This window comes from Lissotriton vulgaris, chromosome 1_1 (genome assembly GCF_964263255.1).
Source record: "Lissotriton vulgaris chromosome 1_1, aLisVul1.2, whole genome shotgun sequence".
In the NCBI taxonomy this organism is placed as follows: Eukaryota; Metazoa; Chordata; class Amphibia; order Caudata; family Salamandridae; genus Lissotriton; species Lissotriton vulgaris.
The window spans coordinates 1,104,984,467-1,104,993,450 of NC_141685.1; positions in this window are offsets into that span (position 1 = coordinate 1,104,984,467).

The window sequence follows — 8,984 nt, forward strand, 5'->3', positions numbered from 1 at the left end:
TCCTTCTCCTGATAATGAGGCCATTGTGACAACAGAGGGTCCCCAAACAAAAAATAAGGCAAATTGGGACACTTTTGAATTATACGACCAGGAAAAGATCGCCAAAACGCTAGCGGAGCTCAGACCAAACAACCATTACCAAGACCCTCTACCGGCAAAGTGCGTAAGAGAAATCAGCCACACTCTAGTTCCGATCTGGACTGAGATAATAAATGCTTCACTGGCACAAGGGATCCTCCCTGACTGCCTAAAAACTGGTCAGGTTGTGCCCATCATCAAAAAACCGACAGCGGATGCAACAGACCCGAACAACTACAGACCAGTGACCAACATCCCTTTACTGGCCAAACTTATTGAGAAGTGCGTGCAGGGCCAACTGAGTCAACACATTGCGAAGTTCTCATTATTAGATGATTGCCAATCTGGATTCAGAACAGGGCATAGTACGGAAACTGCGATCCTGCATATTGTTGATGACGCCTTACAAGCCCTAGATAGAGATCAAGCATGCCTACTGATTCTCCTAGACCTGTCATCCACATTTGACACGGTAAATCACGAAATGCTGATGACCAGGCTACAAGACAGGATGGGTTTGTCCGGAAACGTGCTGAAATGGTTCAATTCTTTCCTGCAGAATAGGACTCAACGATTCCTGGTCAACCAAGCAATCTCCTCCCCGCGCCCTAACGCAATCGGGGTCCCACAAGGTTCAACGTTATCCCCTGACCTATTCAACTTGTACGTGGAACCTCTCACGGAAATTCTTCGAAAATCACAGATATCCTATCACATGCATGCAGATGACACGCAAATATACATAAAGATCGCCTCCCTTGATGACATTGACCTAATGAACGAGACACTAAAGAGAGCGCTGCAATGGTTAACCTCTAATCATCTAAAACTAAATGCCCATAAAACAGAATTCCTACTAATTTCACCAACAAGGAATTGCACCCCGACCCTAGTTAATTCAGCTAAATCACTAGGAATTACGTTAGATGAGAACCTCGACATGAAAGACCACATTAACTCAATGGCCAAGAGCGCCCGTTTCCACTTGAGCTACCTAAGAAAACTGAAGCCGTTTATCTCAGAGGCAGATCTAAAATTGGCTATCCAATCCCTAGTTATCTCGAGGATTGAATACGGCTGCACCACGCTAGCTGGCCTACCAAAAACATCCACAGCACCACTAAAAGCCTGTCTCAACGCAGCTGCAAGACTTATCAAGGGATCGAAGAAATTCGATCACATATCTCCTCACCTGAAAGCACTAAACTGGCTACCTTACGAGGCCAGAATTCAAATGAAGATGGCTTGTATAACTCACAAAGCGGTTCACTTCAACACGCCGACATACCTAGCCAAGAAAATTATGCTATCCGGAGGTAACAGACCAACGAGAAGCGTTAAGGAGTTACTACTGAGGCCAGCCTTTTTCCGTAAGAAAAAGACCTATGACCGAGCGTTCTCTGGAGCTGCCCCTAGAGTCTGGAACTCACTACCACCAAACATCAGGAAGATTCAAAATACTGTAACATTCAAACGGGAACTGAAGAGCCACATGATGAATAAATACCTTACATAGAGAAGCATATTGATCACTGATATGAACATCTACGCCAAAAAGGCGGATGGCCTTGTCAAGAATTTTCTGGAGATCGATATCTGACAAATGACTGATTTCACGTTCATGACTTCGGCTATTCCCTTTACTACTACTTCACATCTATATGATCTGATAACTGTATCCCATAGCCAAAACTATATGACCTCTACCTCACTTTGGCTTATCTCTGTGATCCTGGATACAAGCTAAGCCTTATTCAACTCTTAATGCTAATTGCACACGTGATTGCACTGGTAATGCTATATAACCCTACCTCACTGAGCCTGGCTATATGCCTAAGACTCAAGTTAATACTTATTCACCTCGTAATGCTAACTGCACAGGCTTAAGAATATATATATCTAATCACCCTTATAGCCTATCGCCTTCTACCTCATATATGTTTGTTGTTATATCTGCTATTATAATGTCTATTTGTAATCTACCTTCTATGTTAAGCGCTCTGATACCCACGGGTCTTGTCCGCGCTATACAAAACACTATAAATAAATAAATAAATAAATAAATAAACTGTCTTTTTTGCAATTTTCTGCCTGCAGAGGCGGCACCTCCGCTAAGGCTGAGAAGCGACGCCCCACTCCTTTTCAGCAGCGTAAGGAAAAATAAAATGATAATTCAAAGATTTTATCATTTCATGTTTTTTATGTTCCAGCAGCTTTGCCGGGCGGGGCGGCACTGCTGACTGAGTTTGAGACTGCTGGTAAAGGAAAACCTTGACTAACACTGAGTGAGTTTGCCTAGGGCTAGCAATGTCAATCTAATGTAACTAATAACCATGAGCCAGCCATGAAAGCAAGGCTATCCTTCCACCTTAGAGTCTGAAACCTTCAGCTGCACACAGAACCCGTGACAATTCAGGTCCAACAAATTCATTACGGTTCATTCTAACTTTTTGCTTATATAAGATGTTGATCTTTTTTTTTTATTGCCATGTTCTCAGGAAATTAATTTTGCTTTCTTTCACACTGATTAAAAGCATCCATTTTATTTTAATGCAGGAAAATATTTACCTTTTGTTCATATTAAATTAATACTGTGGGTGTAAATACAAGAAGCATTTTCTTTGTTTATTGTTACTCTGTGGTTTCTTTTTGCAGCAGAACAGGATTTTGGGAACAACAGAAAAGGCAGCAAGAAATAATGGGGCTCACTACTATGATCATTCTGCAGTTTTTTGGTTGCAGATTAAATACAATACGAGCAGCCAGCGACAGACAAGCAAACACAAGATGCATCTATCAAGGGGGGCAGCCAGAGACAGGTAAACAGCGATGGCAATGCCCTCGGATTAGCTGGGGTTGGCTCCCAAATCCAGGAAATCTGGTGATTCGGTAACTTTTAAGAGAGACTGCAGCAGCAGCCGGACAAGTCAGAGAGTGAAGAGTCTGTTGTGTTTCAGGGGAGCCGAATTGAAGAGACCGGAACTCCACGAGTAAAAAAGCAAACACTACAACCAGTACCTGCAGATTACAACCAGTACTTGCCACCTCACATGATGCCATTGTGTGACACAATATCGTCTCCCATCACACAGTCTCCGGCGAGGAGCGGATATCACATGGTGGATGGGAAAACAAGCTGAAAGCCACTGTAAATAGTCATTTTCCAGCTCGTTTTCGGAGGCTTGGAACTGCCGACGTCCATTAATGGACGTAAAAACACCCCAGGACACCGATACAAGCCTCAGCAAGCTTTTTGTTTTTGGAGGATGGGGTTTGGGCGTGACCTAGGGTTCAAAACATACCTTCTATGTACTTTTCAGCATAAGGATCCTTCACCTTCAAGCCCTGCCCCCTTCTTACACAATGAGATTGTTGTTCAAGTTGGCAGGTATGCTACAACTCAGAGTGAGGCAGAGCAGTGGAGGAGAAATCAAATCCCTTCCCAGCGGGTGCAGTTTGGCTTTTTTCATGTAGTATGCTATATAAAACTAATTCCTAGAAAGATTGCTCTCCACACGAAGAACTCAGAGAAAGCTGAGAAGAGAGGAAGGTAGAAAGGTAGAAATGGCAACGCTGCAGACCTCTGTGGGTCACCTTACACACCGTGGCCACAGTGCTCGTCGCCCCGCAGCCATGGGTGGAGGATGCATGCAGCCATTTGAGTTCATTAAAATTACAGACAAACACTGTCTGTTAAAGATTTAGTTACGGACAATGGATATTTGCCCCAAACTACAGATGGTCTGTGTCAATTAAAGACAGGTGGTCACCTTATAATATGCAGCAATTTGTCAGAAGACTAAACTGTAATTTTACCTCTACCTTTGAAGCACAGCAAATGTAAGAAGATAAAAACTAAATTTTAAAGTTATCGTTGTTGCTCCTTCACATTCAGAGCTCTAGCATGATTACTTTAGCATCCCACACCTCTACTTCCAGTGCATATGCTTGTAGGTGTCTTTTCAGGGATATGGGGCTGCTGCAGTTGGGTCTCCTCCCACTTCTGAGCGTCGGTGCATGCTGGCTGCAGACACTGGTAGTTGCGCCCCTGAGCGGAAGCCAAAAGGTCTAACCTTTTGTGGTCACCCACAGAGCAATTGGCTTTGCCAATGCTTGGTGTAGTCATGGTCCCCACCTAAAAATGGGGTTTCCCTTTATTTAGAATGGAAAGCTCCATTCTGTGGTAGATGCCATAGCGGTGCCACTGCAAAATGAGTGCAATGCAAAGGCTCTGTCAGGGCTTCTGTCAGTGGTGTCAGCAGCGCCAAGAATAATACACCACTAACCTTAGGTACGGCCAGCAGGAACGATGCTGTGGAGAGTAGTTCCCAACGTCCCCTAAACACTAATCTCACCACAATGTTATCACCACACGATGGGTAGAGAAGTATTCAAGGGAAAAGGGGAATGGGATAAAATAACAAAGGAATCCTGTTCCGTCACAGGATTCGGTTACCTTCTTTTGAACACCCTCTGAGAACCCTGTATGTATGAGAAAACAAGAACAGAATGAGAAGTACCTCAATCACACATCATACAGGTAAGCAGAAGAACACAACGCCTATCACTCTTACAGGAAACAAAGCCAGGATATATCTCCAGAGGATTCTGCTGGTATGCACTTGAGAAACACGCAAACCCTACAGTCAATAATACAATTAGTGATGGTCAATGACTTCCCCAATCACAGTAATACAGGAAAGTTTTTAGGGCACCTAAAGAGGAGAGCGCCTTGATGCGCAGTCTCCGACTCTCTGGGGGTACCCGAATACCTGTGGAGTTGGATGGTTCCGTGAGGAGTTATGGTGGGATGACGAAAGCGTAAAATGAGAGGAGAGAGCCTTTATGCGCAGTCTCCGACTCTCACGCTGGACGCTTCACTCCTGAGCGAACTCGAACCACAAGAAGGGGGACGGCGTATACTCCTAGATTCCAGAGCGCCTCTTATGTCCAGAAAGAAATGTAAATGAAAACACAATTAAGTTCTCCGGTTTGGGTCCTGAACCGAGACTTAGCACCCGCCTGCCCGGAGGTGCTTCGGGGATTCAGGAAGGAAGGAAGACGGAAGGGAGTCCCGGCCACGCTACAAATGCAGCGCGGTCCATACAGCGTTCTCCTGTTCAGCTCCGGAACAGAGACGTGAGCCCCCGTCTGACCCAGCGGTGCTTCAGCAATTCAATAAAGAAACGAGAAAACGAAAACGAGTCACGGCTGCGCTTCAGGCAGCGCGATCACAACCCTCTGTAGAAATCCGACGGCTGCAACTTCTTTTTGGTTGCTCAAAATGGAGAACCGCTAGGAACGGTAACCAGGTCCAAGGAACAGGCTCAGCAGGCAGTTTGTCAAGCACTGTTACTCTAGGAGGCGGGGCTTAAATAGGAGTTTGCTTTTTCCTGTCTTCCTGCGATATGTCCCTAAGCTTTGTGGGACATGTAGTGCCTGACTCATACGTGACATGCGAAACCGGGAAAGGTGAGGGATGTCAGCTCTATGTGTACCCATAATCGCGACAGGCGCACAAGCATCCCATTATCTTCCCATCTCCTACGTCGTCCCATTCCTTTCTCATTGAGGATTCAACCCTCACCCCTCAAACAGTCATCATTTCCCAAGCTGTTTTCCATTTCCATGGATGACAGTCATCCTCCTGTAAACTCAACTACCTCCAGTGTTAGACCTGACAACCTTAGTTTGCTCTTCCCCAACTTTTTGCTTCCTCCTCCATTTATCTGACCTCATTTTTGGTTCGTAACCAGTGCTGACGTGAATATGGCGTTCAACATGGAATCGGTGAGAGGAAAAGAGCCTGCCAGAATACAGGTTTTTCGGACATATCAACGTCCGTTGGTACCACTTGGGTTCTTCTTGGGCTGTGTGGCACTATCCGCAGACCCGAATGTGTATTTGTCCTCGAAGCACCGTTATCGAATTTGTACTGTTTGCTTCATTATGGGAAGCTGAATACGTATACTGTTTAGAAGCCTTATCTTAAATGTACCGAATTATATTCGCCAGTGACAACTACAATCTTTAATAGGACCTTTATCTTTAAGCCTTGAAAAAGCTGTGCAGTGGCTTCATTCATTTTTGGAAATAAAAATCACAAGACTGATCTGGGAGTGTGGCTGAAGTACTCATTGAAGTCTGATTTGCAGGACATTTGGAACAAGGACTTATTGGAAACTAACTACGAGGGAGTTCTTCCCACAGTTCTTTGTCATTTGAAATAAGTCTCTACCGGATTATAGATATAGTGATTGAGTGTGCTCTGGTGCAGTGTGTTTAATGCTCTATACCCTAACCATGGTAATATTGGCTCAGCCCCAATTGGAATGCTTAATTTACTTATAAGTCCCTAGTAAAGTGTACTAAATGTTGTTAGGGCCTGTAAAAGTAATGCTACTGGTGATCCTGCAGCACTCATTGTGCCACCTACTTAAGGAGCACTCTAACCATGTCTCATGCCTGGCATTGCAGAGACTGTCTGTGCAGTGACAGGCCTAAACATTCCCTTTTTGTGAATATAAACCACCTCTAAGGGAGAGCTTGGATATTACAGAGGGAAGGGTGCAATGTATTATAAAGGCAGGACATGTACTTTTTAAGCTTTACATGCCCATTTATGTGAAAAACTCCCAAATATGTTTTTCTCTAATGCAAGACCTATCTCTCCCATAGGATATCATTGTGATCACCTTATTATACCAGTGTGATTCCCAATTGTGAAGGGATTGACTTTTCAAGTTTGGTGTCTCTGGACTCACAATTCAAAAAATCACAACTTATGGTACAGTCGGATTTTATGTTTCAAGTCTGAAATGGCCACTTTTAGAAATATGGTATTTTCTTACTTTAGCCATTCGGTGCCTGCTGCCTGTATCTGAATACATGTCTAGGGTGGTTGACAGCTGGGTATTGTAGATTCCCTCTAGACAGCCACATACAAAGGGAGCTTAGGTGTGACTGATGGGCGATCTATGATGGGCCATCCTGGGCAGGATGGGAGGGAGGAGCTGGATAAAACCTAACACTTACACCTGGATAGGCTGTGTTCCATCCCCACACAAATAGTTTCAAACCACCCTGTAGTGAAACTAGAGCCAGGACTGGAAAGCAGTGCCTCTGTGCACTTCAAAGGCCTTTCTTTGAAGTCACCCCCACTGCAAAGGCACAACTGGGCATACGTACTGGACATCTGTCACCACCACTTCATTGCACTTCTGGACCTGTGAGGAATCTGCCAGGAAGAAGGACTGTTGTGTTGCTGAAGGACTGCCATGCTTTTGGACTACTGCTTTGTTGGATTACTGCCTTGCTTTGCTGCCTTGCTGCCTGCTATTTCCCTGCCTGGGTGAGAAGGACTGGACCTTAATAACTTGAACCCAGAGTGAATCTAAGGACTTGCTGGCTTGCCTCCTGATTGAAGTCTCAGGGACATAAAAGGCTTCCAACTACCTTCATTTGGACCTGGGCTCTGTCATCTGTGAGTCTGCCCTGCCAAGTGGTGCTACCCCAGTCCTGGACTCTTGGAAATTAGGTCAAAGGTGTTTCTGCAGCTAACCCACAGATCCTCATCAAAACAGGTGTAACTTTGCCGATGCATGGATCGGAACCAGCACATCCTCATCGCTGCGTGGAGCGGGCGAGGCGCATTACCATCAGAACCAGTGCATCGCCCTTGAAATTGTCAAACCCTCGGCTACAGGAGTAAAACCGATGCATCGTATTTGAAACCAGCACGTCGCCTTCTGAACTGATGCATCGCCACATTTGTGTGAGAAAAACCTATGCATTTCCCTCTGTTGCGGGATCAGAATCGACACAGAGCTTCGGCTGCACCTCACATCTTCTCCGATGTTGAAGCAAACCAGGATAAAGGTCCTTTTGTTCAGCGGTCCCAAGTGGGTCGAAGTATCCAGCCCACACTCCACCATGTTTGACCTGAACCTTTGGCTATGCCCTAGTCCAGAATGACCAGTTATCCCAAATAGTGATGGATTGCTTCTATACGCTAATTTTTACAATTTATTCTTCAACTATTCACATCTCAAGTTCTACTTATTGGATTGTTGTCATTTTGGTCATATTTATTTATTACACTAAGTTCTATTTTTCTAATCTGCTGTGGATTCTGTTTGTTTGGTGTTTTCACTGTTTTAATTTTTGAAGTGTTGCACAACTACTTTACATATTGCCTTTAAGATAAGATTGAATGCTCTGTATCAAGCTATCAGAAGTTGAGCTAAGGACATTTTAGGGGTTGCCTTACAATTACCCAGACTAGGATTGTGGTTCCTGCTTGGACAGGGTACATACCTCTGCCAACCAGAAACCCAAACTCCAACATCCTCTCTTTTTTCCTTGGGCCCTTTTCAGTTTCTACTTCCTGTCTTTAGAAGGCTGGAGTGGCACATTCGTTCATTTACTGTTTGTATTTATTTCAGATTTTTACATTTTTAGGGAGGGAAGTGGCCTCTCTTAATTTATTATTTTTTTAGCCGAGGCAATACAGGCACTTGCAGATACAACAGAATTTCTTTCCTATTCAGAAGAAATAATTAAATGCTGGGCTCATAGAATTGTTTTTTCCAAAGCTGGCTATCAGGATTCATTAGTGGTGTGAGGCCCACTGGGAGGTCTTCAAAGGCTCACTCCTAATTCATGGCTGGGCACTTCTTGCATCAGACAGGTGGTTGTGTAGGAGCCCTCTATATTAGCCTTGCCTGCTTCATAGATGCCTGAGGAGCAGTGGGAGCTGCCCTATTTGCTTGAAGGTGCATGATCCAGTACAGAGGCCTGATTATGTTCAAATAATAGTGGTGCGTGCACTCTGACCTTTGAGGTAATGACAGCGCAGTGACCTCTGTGTCAGAATATACTTGCGCTTTGGCATTCTTTATCTGAGA